The sequence below is a fragment of the Diabrotica virgifera genome, chromosome 6, assembly GCF_917563875.1.
Source record: "Diabrotica virgifera virgifera chromosome 6, PGI_DIABVI_V3a".
Taxonomy (NCBI): domain Eukaryota; kingdom Metazoa; phylum Arthropoda; class Insecta; order Coleoptera; family Chrysomelidae; genus Diabrotica; species Diabrotica virgifera.
The window spans coordinates 197,961,908-197,980,804 of NC_065448.1; the positions used below are offsets into that span (position 1 = coordinate 197,961,908).

The 18,897-nt window shown below is 31.8% G+C and overlaps 1 protein-coding gene across 2 annotated transcripts in view; it reads left to right on the top strand.

Moving 5' to 3' along the window:
- Nucleotides 1-2,986: 2,986 nt before the first annotated feature.
- Nucleotides 2,987-18,897, top strand: part of LOC126887114 (GATOR complex protein WDR59) — a 321,890-nt gene continuing 305,979 nt past the window's right edge. Inside the window, exons 1-2 of one of the 2 annotated variants that reach the window (XM_050654460.1) lie at nt 2,987-3,125; nt 11,788-11,859. The gene's annotated coding sequence lies outside the window, so the exon portion shown is untranslated. The remainder of the gene's footprint in view (nt 3,126-11,787; nt 11,860-18,897) is intronic. The other variant, XM_050654461.1, reaches the window with a different exon arrangement.

Here is an 18,897-nt window from a genome sequence, read left to right on the forward strand (position 1 = left end):
GAGAATCTGTGTTTCTACTTGATAAAGATGAATCAAAATGTAGTATTCACATAGTTTGACTATTTTATATAGACAATTTAAGAACTGGCTTCTGGCTTTATAATGGACAGATCTACTATAGACCAAAAAATATTCTCCTTAACCAAGGGATATTTAAGTTTCGTCCTCACAGACCAGAGCTTTTTAAATTGCCATTATGTGCAATGAGATCCCTGGCTCACAGGGGAGACGTTAATCTCTTGTAGTTGCTTGGTAGCGAACATGTTAACAGATTGCATGAAGATGTTTGAGTCAATACTTATACTCTGAACTGAAAGTCATATTCATCCTAGAAGTGCGTATATCCAATGGTATAAATGAGAACAGTCCGACATTAGTAGAGGCACTATGTGGCTCGCATGTATGCCATCCGCATGTTAAGTGTTAAATGAGATACAGATAACTTTTTAGGAAGGTAAAATTCCTCTGCATGTTTTGTAGTTAAGGTAGTTGAAGTTTTTTGGTGCTCGTTTATTATTTTTGGCTTACTTTGGTTCTCATTTAAATCATAGCCTATGTGTACTTCGTCATTATATTTCTCTTTTCCTTGTTACCCATAAAATGTCTTCAACTTTCTACACACACCGGCAAAATTAGCCGAACACCTTAAAAATGGGACATGTTTGATGTCTCGAATTGCCTAAACCTGTTGTCCGATTTGAGTGATTCTTTTAATATGTTATAGCCTTATTATTTAAGAATATCAGTGTAATAATATAGTTGCTAGACAGGTAAATGTCATTTTATACCGGGTGTAACAATCATACTGTGTTTTTTTCTTAAAGTTCGGGGCACCCTGTGGAATATTCTAGCATATATAAAATATTGAAAATAAAACTCGATTATAGCCTTAGGCCTTCTTAACATTTTCTTTTTTGATTCATTTGCTTATGTTGGAAAATAAAAATGTTATGTGCTTTAAGAACTAGCCATGTTTTTCATCAATAAATCCTCATAGTAGGGGAGAAAAGTATGCTAAATTTGCAGTTACTCGAGCGTTATGGGGACCTATTGGATTCAAAAGAGTGGGTGCTAAAACCAAAAGAAGTTAAGTTAAGTTTTCCATAAAGTGTGGGACTCTCCATTTTTTAATTTAATTTTCCATTTCCACCAATCGTTTTTTCCGATTATAGTGACATCTATCCATAATTGGAAAAAATGTTGCGAATAAAAGTTGCTTAATTTTACGTCAAGAATCCAAATCTGCAATAAAAATTGGGGGCTCCTATTTAAGATTTTAAAGTAACCCCTACCCCACCTCCGTGGGGGGTCGTGTTTGGTGCCATTCGATAGATTTTTAAAAAATATTGAACACGTGTAATTTTTAGTTTTTCGATCTGACGTTTATTTCGCGAAATATTTGCTTTTTTGTTGTGAAACTTTGTGACTCACCCATTTTCTTACGCCCCGCTCAAATCGTCAGATTTTTGAAATATACCTACACTATTTTGCATGTACTTAACTTATAAATCTTAAAATCCAACATAAGCAAATAGTGAGAAACCTTGCACCCTGTAAATGTACCTCTACCATAATATTGGTTCTTAATACAGGGGAGTTCGTTAAGGGGGATCCGAAACAAATCTATCCTTAGAAAAATTCGAAATCGTCAGATTAAGATAAGGTAAGTTAAGTACACGTCGATCGGATAGCTCAGTGCGACTAGCGGCTGACCCACACTTCACTTCGCCTTGAGGTATGTGAGTTCAAGCCAAGCCCAGCCCAGGCCATCGGAAAAACAAAAAGGCTAATGCGCCAGTATAAAATTCTAAATATGAATCTGGCGCTTAGACTGGAATATGCGGGCATCTGATCGACCTATGAGGGAGCAGTACGGCAAGGGATAAGGGCTTGCGGCTCGGTGATACTCCCCCATAGATCCCTATCGAAGGGCGTTGACGCCTAAGAATGGTGAAATACATACATACAAGTTAAGTACATGCAAAATAGTGTACTTATATTTCAAAAATCTGACGATTTGAGCAGGACTTAAGAAAATGGGTGAGTCACAAAATTTCACAAAAAAAGCGAATATTTCGCGAAATGAACGTCAGATCGAAAAACTAAAAAATATGTGTTCAATATCTTTCAAAAGTCTATCGAATGATAAAAACGAACCCCCCACAGAAAGGGGTGAGGGGTAAATTAAAAATTTTAAATACGAACCCTGCGATATTTCGTGAAATGAACATCAGATCGAAAAACTGCAAAATACATGTATTCAATATTTTTGAAAAATCTATCGAATGGCACCAAATGACACATTTTTTCGAATTATGGATAGATAGCGCTATATTCGGAAAAAAACGATTATTTCAAATGGAAAATTAAATTAAAAACTGAAAAGCCCCCCACTTTATGGAAAAGTTAACTTGACCTTTTTCTGGTGTTAGCCCATACTCTTCACAATCCAATAGGTCCCCATAACGATTGAGTAACTGCAAATTTAACATACTTTCCTTCCCTACTATGAGGATTTCTTGATGAAAAACATGGATAGTTGTTAACGCACATAACTTTTTTATTGTCGTACATAATTAAATGAATCAAAAAGGAAAATGTTAAGAAAGCCTACTACAATCGTGTTTTAATATTAATATTTTACATATGCTAGAATATTCCACAGGGTGTTCCAAACTTAAAGAAAAAAACACAGTATGATTGGTACACCCGGTATAAAATGATATTTACCTGTCTAGCAACAATATTATTACAACGATATTCGTAAATAATAAGGCTATAACATACTACAAGAATCACTCAAATCGGACCACTGGTTTAGGAAATTCGAGACATCAAACATGTCCCATTTTTAAGGTGTTCGGCTAATTTTGCCGGTGTGTGTATCTTTACTATACAATTGTCTCAAACTAATTATATTATATAATTATATTATGTAAAATGTGAATGTGTTTGTTTTTGTATTGTAAATAATCTTTGTTTTTAGTCGAAGATATTTAGCGATAAGAAATTTAGAAGATATTGTAAATGTTGGATTCCAAAAATTTCCACGTCAGAGTAAATATGATGTAGGAGCAGCAGAATGGAACCCTACTAATTATCATAAGGAATTATGTGTAATCTCGGTAAAATTATTTTTAAACTTTTTATTTACTTATATACTTTAAAATTCAAAATCTTGATATTTGAGATATTTAACAATAAAACACTTATAACTTTTGTTTTCAACACTTCCACAAAATTTATTACAATTTAATGTCAATACAGCTGTTTCCGCAGACTGCCTTTCTCAAGTAATGTATTTTAAGATAGCTTAATGCTTTTATTTTGAATATGAAGAATTTGAAACTGTTCAATAAAAGAATGATTATGATTTAGAAAGTGAAGTGCGTACATAGAATCTGATTTTCTATTATTGAAAGACCCTTTGTGTTCTGCTTTGCGTTTGTCAAAGGTTGTGTCAGTTTGACCTATGTAACATCTCCCCACTCTTCAAGTGTGGGTAATTTTTCAACTGCTGCTACAAAATAATGTACTACTACTACTATCGGTTACAGAGTTCTCCTACGCCTTCCGGCTCCTAACCATCATTCTTCTCTGTTTAACCATATCCTCTTTCCTCTAGTTCTTTTTCAATTCCTTCCTTCCAGTTTCTTCTCGGCCTTCCTCTTTTTCTTCTCCCTTGTGGAGTCCACGCAAAATCTGTTTAGAGATCCTGTTATATGGCATTTTCTGTACATGACCGTACCATATTAGTTGTTTTGTTTTTATGTCGTCAACTATTGTATGTTTGACTCCCATTATTTCTCGTATTGTCTCATTTGGTATCCGATCTCTTCTTGATTTGGCTGCTGTTCTTCTCCAGAAGTCCATTTCTGTTATTAGTAACATTTTCTTTGTTCTTTGTTTCAGTGGCCAAACTTCATTGCATATGTGATTACACTTTTAAGGATATATGAGCTTTAGATATTGTTTGGTCCCACACAGTGCAGTTCATCATGGATATGGCTTTTCTACCCTGTATGTTTCCGTCTTTTATATAACAGCATCGAGTGTTCAATCTTGAGTTATCTTCATGCCCAGGTACATGTATTGATCACAGTGTTTAATTTCTACCCCATCATCTAATGTAATGGACTGCTTTGTTCGTCCAATGCATTTGGCTTTAGTTTTCTTAATGTTGACTGCGAGGACTCATTGGTTATACTCTTCTATTAGCTTCCGCGTCATGTAACTCTAGTCATCATGATACTGAGCAATCAGAATTTGGTCATCAGCGAAACATAAAGTGTATAATGTTGTCTCGTCATTGAGATAGGGATTCCCATGCCATTGCATTTTCTTTTCTTCAGTTTGAGAGCTTGTTCCAGATACATTTTGAAAATGGTAGGCGAAATACTTATGGCATATCACTTAAGGACAGGAAAACAAACACATGGATAAGACAGAAAACCAAAGTCACCGATGTGGTACAAAAATCATTAAAATTGAAATGGGAATACGCTGGACATGTAGCTAGAAGCGATCTAAACAAATGGCACAGAACAATTCTAACCTGGAGACCATACCAACACAAAAGACCCAGAGGCAGACCTCCTATGAGATGGACATATGATTTGAAACGAACTGCCGGAAAAAATTGGCTACAAGTAGCGTACAACAAAAAACAGTGGAAAGGAAGACTTGAAGAGGCTTATGTTCAGATGTGGACGTGAATGGCTAGACTAAGAAGAAGAAAAAGAAGGCGAAATACTGCAACCCTGCTTCAATCCTTTCATGATCTTAAATGCCTCAGACATCCTTGATCCAGTTGTGATCCAAAAAGCGACCGAGGATCTTCGAGGGCGCCACGTGTCGTATCTAAGCTACTAACACAAAACTCTGGGTACCATTTTCGAGCTATTTATTCTGGCCTTTGATTATCTGATACCTGGGGTCGTATTTTCGAATTCAATAGAATATTTTCGCATACGTGTTAACTCGAATGAAAAATTTCGTATACGAACGTGAATGTGTATTTTTGAACGTCCTTCGAAATGTTATACGTATACGAGCAGAATTTGCACCGGCAACACTGCAAATTCGAATAACATTGAACTTATTTGTCATCTGAAGAGTCACAATGTTGCCATATTTGTTTGGTCTATTTCTTGTATAATGTACAAGACTGTCTTAACTGGGGTATAATGTATAAGAATAAGATTGTATAAGACCTATAAGAACGTTTAATGTATAAATATAACGACTTATAGTCTGAACAAATTATAAAAAAGGGCCATTTTTGGGAGAAAAGTTGTTTAGAAGTTATTTTAAGTGTAATCGAATATTAAGATTGCGTAGGTATATTAGTAATATCAATTTGCAAAGTCCGCAGAAAGTGTGCCATTTTGTTAAATATTATTTTTATATCCAGTATTTACACTGATACTTTACAATTTACTTTTCAAAACTTTAATTCAAAGCGATTTTTTAAATGCACCTGTATGTAATGTGATAGTATGAAAAAATTGAGGATATGGCAACGGTGTCATATGTCAAGTTTGGAGCTTAGATCCAATGCTAAAATGCGTACATAAAGTTAGGTTAGGTTATATTTTCAAGGCATAATCGTACAACATGTCCTTTCTTTCTATTAAAGAATTATTTAAATCAGCCATTGAAAATAAATTTCAATGTAAAAATATTGTAGACAACAACACAATTAACACTATCAGCTAAAACTATCATGACATCTGAAATGACCTTGAAATGAAACAATAATTCGTATACGACCATCACGATTCGAATGGTTCATACCCATTCGAGTCGCCGTATACGAAAAAATTCGTACACGAAGTATTCGAAAATACAAGACACCGGATTTCAAGCGAAATTCTTCTAATTTCGTATGCGAAATATGCTCGAATGAATTCGAAAATAGGACCCCTGATACGAGTTGTATTTTATTGCTTCCATTGGCTTCTTTATGTAGGATTCTGGGGCGCAACAATTCTGCATAGGTATATAATGTAGTTAGACAGCGCAGAAAACTGCACCTGTATATTTTAAGCAAATTGTGAGATGTAACACTCTTATAACATAAACGGCGAATATTGATACTGTTACAAATCTGACTGTACTATTTTATTATTTATGTTTTTAGACACTAAGTTTAATTTAAATAAAGGAAGACTTACTTATTATTATTTTATTTTACATCACTTAATCAACTAAACATAATAATTCCTATAACTAATAAATACATTTCAATACATTCGATTCGAATACAATAATATTACGCGTCGCGCGTCGATCACTGACTGGACTGTCAGACGGAATCTCCCATCTTTATATACTTCGGTAGCGCTCGCTCCGAATGCCGTGGATAGGAATGGTATTGTCTCGTAACGCCGAGAAACTTCAGGAAGAAATAGGCTAGGTTGTGAGTGGACTATTATAAATAGTGTCACATTTCCCCCTCCTTAAAAGATGGTTCCTCCTGGAACCCTGTCGGGACTGGAACTGGATGCTGGTATCTGCAACTGGACCCTCTTTTACAACTCAAAGTTGTATAAAAGTGTAAACTCCGCACCAGTAACTATGCGGATTGCAACAGACTAACACGTGGACCTCGTTGTCTTGGAAAATTTCTTCTACCATATTTCGGATAACTGCTGCATTCTAACTTTGGCATGGCTAACTTTTGCACGTCGGACTCCAACACGTGCTCTTTCAATTGAATTAATGCATCCCATACATCTTGGTAGGTAGGTTGGTCATGGACAGTGTCTTTTGTTACCATATAGAATAGGTAACGTGATGCATTTTGGAGTTTCAATGCTTTGCCAGGAGCTGGCAGTTGGCATTGAAGTTCTGCAACTCGACCAAACTGCCTTCGGAAGGCGAATGCCAACCCTCGTGCGTTTTTGATACTAGCCGGGATGACATGGGCCAGTGAATAGTCATCGGGAAGTGCGAGTAGATCTCGCTTTTCTTCAGTGGTAACACCATGTCTCGCCAGCCGACTCAAGCTCGCGATTTTCCAATTCTGTTCTGAGCTCCGTAACGCGGAGATCACAAACTTTCGGCTTATACTGTGAAGACATGGTCACACACTTTATTTATTATGATTTATATTTTATTTATTGTTTTTTGAGATTCCACACTATATTTAACGCGAAAGTTTATGTTGATTTTATTTATCTAAAATATCCCCACTTCTGATCACCATTTGTTACAAATCTGACTACTATTTTATTATTTATGTTTTTAGACACTAAGTTTAATTTAAATAAAGGAAGACTTACTTATTATTATTTTATTTTACATCACTTATTTATTTTAGTTACAAATAACTTAAACTAACACATCTAATTTATTTACAAACTCAAATTTATGATTTTACTAACTAAACATAATAATTCCGATAACTAATAAATACAATTCAATACATTCGATTCGAATACAATAATATTACACGTCGCGCGTCGATCACTGACTGGCCTGTCAGACGGAATCTCCTATCTTTATATACTTCGGTAGCGCTCGCTCCGAATGCCGTGGATAGGAATGGTATTGTCTCGTAACGCCGAGAAACTTCAGGAAGAAATAGGCCAGGTTGTGAGCGGACTATTATAAATAGTGTCACAATACCTATGAAAGGCGCCTAAACCGTAAAACTGGTCTTCGAGGGCACCGCGCGTCGCATCTGAGCTATTTAATTATATCTGATACCTATACAAGTTGTATTTTGTTGTACCCACTGGTTTCGCTATGTATGATTCTGGGCGCAACGATCCTGTATTTATAATGTAGTCAGGCGAAAGGCGCCCGAAGGTCTTCGAGGGCGCCGCGCCTCGCATCTAAGCTATTAACACAAAACCTTGGATGTCATTTTCGAGCTATGTATGCTAAATTTGATTATCTGATACCTGATACGAGTTGTATTTTGCAACCACATTATGCTCAATTGATCTTTGCTTCAACGAATCTTTATGTAAAGTTTTTAAAAAAAAATTCAACGTTTAATTTTTTAATGGAATATGAACGAAAGCAAAAGACGCACCGGCCCGCGGGCCGGTGGGCCGGCGGCCCAGTCCGGGCTTGAATTCAGTTAGAGACTTTAAAGTGCAGACACATAGTAAAATACATAACTTGAGAAGGGCACTTTTACCCCAGGCTGTGGATGAAAAAACGTGATATAATTCAGGAATTTTTGAAACCTATCAGGTGTTGTAAAGAACGATGCCAGGAATAACTTATACTAAAATGTAACCAAAAATTTTGTGCGGTTTTTTATTTATGGCGATTTTCATTTGTTAAATTTGCAATTTTTAAAGATTTTTAATTTTGCAGCTTAGGATATTCATTTTAGAGAAAAACTTTTAAATAGAAAATTGTAGTGAATTGAAAAACCTACAACTTGAGCTATGGAAAGCTTAATTTCGTTAATACGTTATTGCAAAAGAGCCTGCGAAAGGTCCAAAATGGCCGTTTTTTGCAGTTGCCTTATTTATTGTAAAAATAAATTTATGTATTTTTTAAGGCTTTAAAATGAAGAACTTTCAGTACTAAACATAAAAAAATTTGTAGTGCCCGATTGGTGAACTTGTTGCTTAGATATTATAATTTGTTTATCCCAAGAGGTCAAATGTCCAAGGCTATAACTTTTTGAAAAAAAATCGTACAGAGTTAATTCAAGATCCACTCTCCTTCTAAAGACTTATATTTTTATATTCTGATGTAAATAAATGCGTATAACATTTTTCAACCTCTTATTTCGGGTTTCAAATAAGGGGGCAAATTTCGTTATAAACATTTAGAACTGAAGCCGCCCCTGTACATCTTATGAGTTTCTAACTTGCAAGTTATTGTTGCTGAAGACAAAATAAAGATTCAAAACCAAATAAAAATTTTCTACGACCAACTGAAACCGAGATAATTGTTTTTGTTTTCTTAAATCGTAGTGACTTTATTTATAACAATTAAGAAATTATTTCACACTCATTGACTAAAGAAAGACTTGTATTATCTTAAAATACAAATTATTTTAACCGAAAATTAAATTTAATTATTAAAAATGATTTTTAAAATGTATTGGAGATTTATTTTTCGTTACGACTGTGATTTATTGTGTCGGTTGCCCTTAGCAACGGCTAGCAACTTATAATACATTGAATCACGATTTTTGCTTTAAATTTTAAAGCACCGTTTGGGTTGACATGAAATTTGGCAAACACATAGATAACATGTTAAAGAATAAAAATGATATTGGGCCTCTGTGTGTTTTTTTCCTGGGGTGAGTTTCACCCCTTATAAGGAGTGAAAAAATATATGTTCAAAATAAGTTCGGAAATGGATAAAACGTCTAATTCTAACCACCTTTTGTTCTATAGCATTTTTTCACCAAGTTAATACCTTTCGAGTTATTTTCGAGTAAATATAGTAATTTCGAGTAATACCTAATGAAAAATAGGTTTATATCCGTCAAATTTCAAAGTAAATTATTTCAACGTGAAATAACCAAAAAATCATGCACTTTTTGGAGAAAAATCATTACAACTTTTTTAAAAGTTTATAGCATCGAAAGTAAGCAAGTTACGCTGAAAATAAAGTTGATCTCTGATTATTTTTTGGTAAAAAAATTCGGGAAAATCACCCCCTAATTACCATCTTAAATCAAATTAATCATTACCGCTTCACAAGTTACTTTGCTCATGTATTATTTAAATGATCTGTAAATATCATCGGTTCAAAGAGCTTATTAAAAAAAATTGGTTTTAAAGTAAATCTGTTTTAATTTTTAATTTTGAACAAAATGTTTTTTTTAAATAACCTAAAATTTATTAATGTGACCAAAAATCACAAAGAGTAAAAAAATGTAGTTTTTGCTGCTATGAATATTTTGTATTTTTTGCTTTTTTTGGAAGGCAAAAATTTCTTAAGATATGGCTGTTCTAAATTTGCATACACTCGTGATTATTGACTAGTTCAAGTCCTTTTAACTACAGCCCCTTCAAAAATAAGCACTTTGAACCAATGAAACTTACAGATATAAACGACACATACATGAGTAAAACAACATTGAAGTGAAATGGATTAATTTCATTTTTGATGCTAATTAGGGGGCAACTTTCCCGAGTTTTTTGACCAAAAAAAAAGAGATCAACTTTATTTTCAGCATAACTTGCTTACTTTTAATGCTATAAACTTTTTTTAAAAACAGGTATACATATTTTTTAAACACTTTAAAAAAGTTGTAATGATTTTTCTCCAAAAAGTGCATGGTTTTTTCGTTATTTCACGTTTAAATAATTCACTTTGAAATTTGACGGAAATGAACCTATTTTTCATTAGCTAGAACTTTGTTTCTACTGGGTCTAGAGATTTCATGCATACATCATTTTTTTCAATTTTTAATTTGCTATATTTTTGTTAAAACTCTCTTTTTTTAATAAGATACTTACTTTTTGAGTTATCTGTCAAAAACCGCCTAAAAACATGTCTTTTTGTTGTTGAAAAATGAAGGTATTTACTAGAAAATAACCCGAAAGGTATTAACTTGGTGAAAAAATGCTATAGAACAAAAGGTGCTTAGAATTAGACGTTTTATCCACTTCCAAACTTATTTGAACATATATTTTTTCACCCCTTATAAGGGATGAAACTCACCCCCAGGACAAAAGCAAACAGAGGCCCAATATAATTTTTATTATTTATATAATATTTTATAAAACAAAAACAATTATCTCGGCTTCAGTTGGTCGTAGAAAATTTTTATTTGGTTTTGAATCTTTATTTTGTCTTCAGCAACAATAACGTGCAAGTTAGAAACTCATAGGATGTACAGGGGCTGCTTCAGTTCTAAATGTTTATAACGAAATTTGCCCCCTTATTTTCAAACCCGAAATAAGAGGTTGAAAAATGTTACACGCATTTATTTACATCAGAATATAAAAATATAAGTCTTTAGAAGGAGAGTGGATCTTGGATTAACTCTGTACGATTTTTTTTTCAAAAAGCTATAGCCTTGGACATTTGACCTCTTGGGATAAACAAATTATAATATCTAAGCAACAAGTTCACCAATCGGGCACTACAAATATTTTTTATGTTTAGTATTGAATGATCTTCATTTTGAAGCGTTAAAAAAATACATAAAAGTTATTTTTACAATAAATAAGGCAGTTGCAAAAAACGGCCATTTTGGACCTTTCGCAGGCTCTTTTGCAATAACGTATTAACGAAATTAAACTTGCCATGGCTCAAATTGTAGGTTTTTTAATTTACTACAATTTTCTATTTAAAAGTTTTTCTCTAAAATGAATATCATTTACCAAATGATATTCATTTCACAAATTAAAATAATATTATTTAACAAATGAAAATCGTCATAAATAAAAAACCGCACAAAATTTTTGGTTACATTATAGTATGTTATTCCTGGCAGCATCCTTTACAACACCTGATAGGTTTCAAAAATTCTTGAATTATATCCTGAAATCGACCTATTTTTCACCCACAGCTTGGACTATTTGCCGAAACAGCTGTAGCGACATTCATTTATAATAAATTTTGTGGAAATATTGAAAACAAAAGCTTTCCGCGTTTTATTGTTAGATAAAATGAATTTTCATCAAGTAACGGTCGAATCCATAAATTATTTAAGATATTTTTGTATCTGGACTAAATAGACTTAATTTTTGAAACGAATAGTCACGAGCATTTATTAAATACAATATATAAGAACAGGAATAAGAAAATGAGAGAATTATTGTTCAACTAATGTCTTATCATATCTATTTGCAGACTAATTGGAAAAGTTTGAATCAAGAAAAATAATTGCAAAAGAACAAGTTGGGTTTACAGCAGTAAAATCAGGTATATATAACTTTTATACACTAGAACACCGCAGAAAACAAATAGCCAAAAGTAAATAGGTCCATTTATCATTTATTGACTCCAAGAAGACATACGAGTCAATAGTCAATAGGTAAAACTAAATTGGGAAGCAATGAATGATATTGGAGTTCCACAAAAACTACCCAAAGTAGTGAACCCAAGATCAAAATATACAACCAGATGAGATAAAATACTCATAGAGAAATCTCCTGAAATCATGGACTAGAAAGTATGAAAGAATATGGCGGCATTCCAGTATAATATAAATACCTACCTATATATATTAAGTATATTAATGAACTAGTTATCGTACAAGACACGACGATGTCAGTTTTATGATAAGAAAATTCTAACAGAAGTAGATACACAAGATATAGAATAGAGGTAAACGTAAACAAACTCGAATACTAATACCTATGTGAAGTTAGCAATAGATTTCAGCAATAGATTTTATATCTTCAAAATTATATTTGTACGTTTGTAAGTCTCATTTATATAAAATTCAAACATGTTTTCCGACCTTTCCATTCAAATTAAACAAAAAACTATAATTATCGTTTATTAACAAAAAATTAAAAAACTACAACTTTACATATATGACGCTAACAATCAAAGTACATCAACTGGAATGTAACTTTTTTTTGTTTACAATCAAAGATCAATATCTTACTAAGCAAATATCAAAAAATCAGGATGGATGCCCCCCACCGTTATTTTTTTATTTACACTTACATTTTGCGATTTTCGAAGTATCAATGGATATGAAGACGTCTGCATATATGACGCTAAAAATCAAAGTACATCAACTGGAATGTAACTTTTTTTTGTTTAAAATCAAAGACCAATATATTACTAAGCAAATATCAAAAAATCAGGATGGATGCCCCCCACCGTTGTTTTTTTATTTACACTTACATTTTGCGATTTTCGAAGTATCAATGGATATGAAGACGTCTGCATATATGACGCTAAAAATCAAAGTACATCAACTGGAATGTAACTTTTTTTTGTTTAAAATCAAAGACCAATATATTACTAAGCAAATATCAAAAAATCAGGATGGATGCCCCCCACCGTTATTTTTTTATTTACACTTACATTTTGCGATTTTCGAAGTATCAATGGATATGAAGACGTCTGCATATATGACGCTAAAAATCAAAGTACATCAACTGGAATGTAACTTTTTTTTGTTTAAAATCAAAGACCAATATATTACTTAGCAAATATCAAAAAATCAGGATGGATGCTCCCCACCGTTATTTTTTTATTTACGCTTACATTTTGCGATTTTCGAAGTATCAATGGATATGAAGACGTCTGCATATATGACGCTAAAAATCAAAGTACATCAACTGGAATGTAACTTTTTTTTGTTTAAAATCAAAGACCAATATATTACTAAGCAAATATCAAAAAATCAGGATGGATGCCCCCCACCGTTGTTTTTTTATTTACACTTACATTTTGCGATTTTCGAAGTATCAATGGATATGAAGACGTCTGCATATATGACGCTAAAAATCAAAGTACATCAACTGGAATGTAACTTTTTTTTGTTTAAAATCAAAGACCAATATATTACTTAGCAAATATCAAAAAATCAGGATGGATGCTCCCCACCGTTATTTTTTTATTTACGCTTACATTTTGCGATTTTCGAAGTATCAATGGATATGAAGACGTCTGCATATATGACGCTAAAAATCAAAGTACATCAACTGGAATGTAACTTTTTTTGTTTAAAATCAAAGACCAATATATTACTAAGCAAATATCAAGCAATCAGGATGGATGCCCCCCACCGTTATTTTTTTATTTACACTTACATTTTGCGATTTTCGAAGTATCAATGGATATGAAGACGTCTGCATATATGACGCTAAAAATCAAAGTACATCAACTGGAATGTACCTTTTTTTTGTTTACAATCAAAGATCAATATCTTACTAAGCAAATATCAAAAAATCAGGATGGATGCCCCCCACCGTTATTTTTTTATTTACACTTACATTTTGCGATTTTCGAAGTATCAATGGATATGAAGACGTCTGCATATATGACGCTAAAAATCAAAGTACATCAACTGGAATGTAACTTTTTTTTGTTTAAAATCAAAGACCAATATATTACTTAGCAAATATCAAAAAATCAGGATGGATGCTCCCCACCGTTATTTTTTTATTTACGCTTACATTTTGCGATTTTCGAAGTATCAATGGATATGAAGACGTCTGCATATATGACGCTAAAAATCAAAGTACATCAACTGGCATGTAACTTTTTTTTGTTTAAAATCAAAGACCAATATATTACTTAGCAAATATCAAAAAATCAGGATGGATGCTCCCCACCGTTATTTTTTTATTTACGCTTACATTTTGCGATTTTCGAAGTATCAATGGATATGAAGACGTCTGCATATATGACGCTAAAAATCAAAGTACATCAACTGGAATGTAACTTTTTTTTGTTTAAAATCAAAGACCAATATATTACTAAGCAAATATCAAAAAATCAGGATGGATGCCCCCCACCGTTGTTTTTTTATTTACACTTACATTTTGCGATTTTCGAAGTATCAATGGATATGAAGACGTCTGCATATATGACGCTAAAAATCAAAGTACATCAACTGGAATGTAACTTTTTTTTGTTTAAAATCAAAGACCAATATATTACTAAGCAAATATCAAAAAATCAGGATGGATGCCCCCCACCGTTATTTTTTTATTTACACTTACATTTTGCGATTTTCGAAGTATCAATGGATATGAAGACGTCTGCATATATGACGCTAAAAATCAAAGTACATCAACTGGAATGTAACTTTTTTTTGTTTACAATCAAAGATCAATATCTTACTAAGCAAATATCAAAAAATCAGGATGGATGCCCCCCACCGTTATTTTTTTATTTACACTTACATTTTGCGATTTTCGAAGTATCAATGGATATGAAGACGTCTGCATATATGACGCTAAAAATCAAAGTACATCAACTGGAATGTAACTTTTTTTTGTTTAAAATCAAAGACCAATACATTACTAAGCAAATATCAAAAAATCAGGATGGATGCCCCCCACCGTTGTTTTTTTATTCACACTTACATTTTGCGATTTTCGAAGTATCAATGGATATGAAGACGTCTGCATATATGACGCTAAAAATCAAAGTACATCAACTGGAATGTAACTTTTTTTTGTTTAAAATCAAAGACCAATATATTACTAAGCAAATATCAAAAAATCAGGATGGATGCCCCCCACCGTTATTTTTTTATTTACACTTACATTTTGCGATTTTCGAAGTATCAATGGATATGAAGACGTCTGCATATATGACGCTAAAAATCAAAGTACATCAACTGGAATGTAACTTTTTTTTGTTTAAAATCAAAGACCAATATATTACTTAGCAAATATCAAAAAATCAGGATGGATGCTCCCCACCGTTATTTTTTTATTTACGCTTACATTTTGCGATTTTCGAAGTATCAATGGATATGAAGACGTCTGCATATATGACGCTAAAAATCAAAGTACATCAACTGGAATGTAACTTTTTTTTGTTTAAAATCAAAGACCAATATATTACTAAGCAAATATCAAAAAATCAGGATGGATGCCCCCCACCGTTGTTTTTTTATTTACACTTACATTTTGCGATTTTCGAAGTATCAATGGATATGAAGAGGTCTGCATATATGACGCTAAAAATCAAAGTACATCAACTGGAATGTAACTTTTTTTTGTTTAAAATCAAAGACCAATATATTACTTAGCAAATATCAATAATCAGGATGGATGCTCCCCACCGTTATTTTTTTATTTACGCTTACATTTTGCGATTTTCGAAGTATCAATGGATATGAAGACGTCTGCATATATGACGCTAAAAATCAAAGTACATCAACTGGAATGTAACTTTTTTTTGTTTAAAATCAAAGACCAATATACTACTTAGCAAATATCAAAAAATCAGGACGGATGCTCCCCACCGTTATTTTTTTATTTACGCTTACATTTTGCGATTTTCGAAGTATCAATGGATATGAAGACGTCTGCATATATGACGCTAAAAATCAAAGTACATCAACTGGAATGTAACTTTTTTTTGTTTAAAATCAAAGACCAATATATTACTTAGCAAATATCAAAAAATCAGGATGGATGCTCCCCACCGTTATTTTTTTATTTACGCTTACATTTTGCGATTTTCGAAGTATCAATGGATATGAAGATGTCTGCATATATGACGCTAAAAACAAAAGCCACATTTATAAATGTCTGAAATGTTAATAGCGCAAACCTTATGATCAAGTCTTTTGCAATTGATACATCGCATTTCTCCGTTGGGAAGTGCGCAATACAGACAGTTGTTTTTGAGATTTTCTGAAGAATTTAACATTATCGTTAATATATAATGTCTGTAAATAGCTGGCTCAAAATTAAAATCTAATTGAATTTTTTTAACTGTGGTTTCTGCAAAATATAAAACATATACCCCACAATTATATCCATCTTTTTGTGTTGGATAATTGTTGTAAATAATATTTAAATTTTTAAATATGAAATTAAATTTATTATAGTAAAATTTTGCTTTACGACTGCTACTAAACTGAGGATCAAATAACTGAAATGATTTCTGTTTTAAATTAATGTAAACAAGTGACCAATGACCAGGAGAATATATTGGAAATAAAAATTCTTCTATGTTTTCAATAGAAAATATAATTTTTTGATTGTTTAAAAATAAGTTAACTTGGTTACAGAAAATTGGTTTAATATCTGTGTTTTTACATATTAAGCACAAAAAATAATCGATGACTTCGTTATCTAGCCACATTTCTGTGGTATTGGAATGTGATAACAACGTAAGAAAACTGGAACGATATAATTTTTGGTTTTCATGTTTAAAAACGACATAATCTCTTCCTATTTCAGGGAAATGAATATCATGCACATTTTCTTTATAATATAAAACATTTGTTTTTACCGAAGGCTTTTCATAATTTGGAATGTCATATTTTTGAATAATTTTCTTAATTGTTTTTTGTTTGAAATAAGTAGTTTTACTTTTTTGCCTTTTGCACCAACGTTCTTCTGGAATTTTAATTTTATTTTTTCGTGTTGCACATTTTTTCCGTGGAATATTATACTTTAGTTCTGCATGGAGAAACAGCACATGTTTTCTTACCTTCCTAACAAACCGGGAACATTTTAAAAACGATTCCTTACTTAAAATGTTGTTTTTCAATATATTAAAATAACTTTCTACTAAAGCGTTACTGCTTCTAGTCGAATCTATTTGTGATGTCCACAGAGGTAAATAAGGTATATAGTGTTTTAAAAAGAAAGTTGCAAATCGTTCACTAAAATATGGGTTTAAAGAATTTGAGGAAGGTGGAACAGCTCGAGATGAATTTTTGATTTTATCAAAATAAATTAAAAAATGTTGGTAGTACTTACTATTTTCATAAATATTTTGAAATGTAAAGTTTATTTCTGGATTAAAATTGACATTATTTTCATCTGCAATTAGGTTTTTAACGTTAGGATCGATAAAAGATATAAATAAATTATTTTTACTATTAATAACGATTTCGTTTTCATATTTATATAATGTTAAAATAAATATATCTCTTATGCCTGAAAAAATTTGCTGTTCATTATATAAATTGAAAAATGATGCTAAAATTTCTTTTAAAACAGTTTTTGTTGTTTTGCAAGTGTAACATTTGTTAACTAAGTTTGAAAATAACTTTATCATATGTGCACAACAAAGTTTAATTATACAAAATTTTTTTGAAAAGTTTACTTTCAAATCTTCTTTCAAATTATAAAAACTGTTACAATAGTCCTGTAATGATAGACAATTCCAACTAATAGATACAGCATTTAATGTCGCCATACTAAAATCGCTTGTTATACTACGAAACAATGGCCATTTTAATCCTTGTTTTAATGAAAAAAATTTAAAATTTAAAAGCCAACAAGCAATTGTACATGTATCATGCTCAGAAGATATCATTTCTAGAACAGGAAGGATTCTGTTGTTTTTGCACTGAATAACCCCACAGTAATATAAAACCCTTTTACATGAAGTATAAGGTTTACGCACTACCGAACCAGTCGCATCAATGAAAAGAGAAGGTAAGTTATCGTTTTCGTCTAGATAAAATTTAATAAAATTAATTTGTTCCCTACTAAAAATAAATACTTTTAATGGATAGGCGACGGTTTTAATGTAATTAGAATTTACAGCACCCATCAAGACCATATCAATGACATCATCCTGACATCTATCTAATCTTGATTTATTTTCCGATTTTATTTTGCGATATACATCTTCCGATTTTACATCTTTTAAATTTTTTGTTTTTTGTACTAATCTAACACAAGAATGTAAATCTTCTGCACGAATTTCTGTTGTGGATGCCTTTTCCAATCTATTACCTAACAATAATCTTTCAGTACCACGTACATGACTGGTTAATTTTGAACCATGTGAAAAATTAATATCGGTACTGAACACTTTGACACTGATCCCCTTGCCTCTATTACAAATGAACTTAAAGTGTTTGCACGTATTGTGAGCACAGTAGCCATAAATTATTATTGTTTTATTTTTTTTCAAATAATTGCAAGAACGAATATTAAAAATACATGTGTTATTAACAATTTGAAATTTTTGTTTGATTACAAAATGGTAATCTTTATTAAATTTACCCATAGCGTTATTAAAAATATTTTGTTCTTTACTTATTTCAAATTTACCCTCTAATACACAATATTTGCTCATATCAACAATTGTTGGGTATATATTTTTGGAACTATTTGGTAAAATATTATTATCAATATCAGCAGATTTATACAAATTTACAATATTTCTGTCAATATTAATATTATCATTTGTTACATTAAAAGTTTGGTCAATTTCAGAATTATCAGAAACATCTGCGTTTTCCAACAATGAGATGTCTAAATTGTCAGTCGATATACTAACATCCTGAAT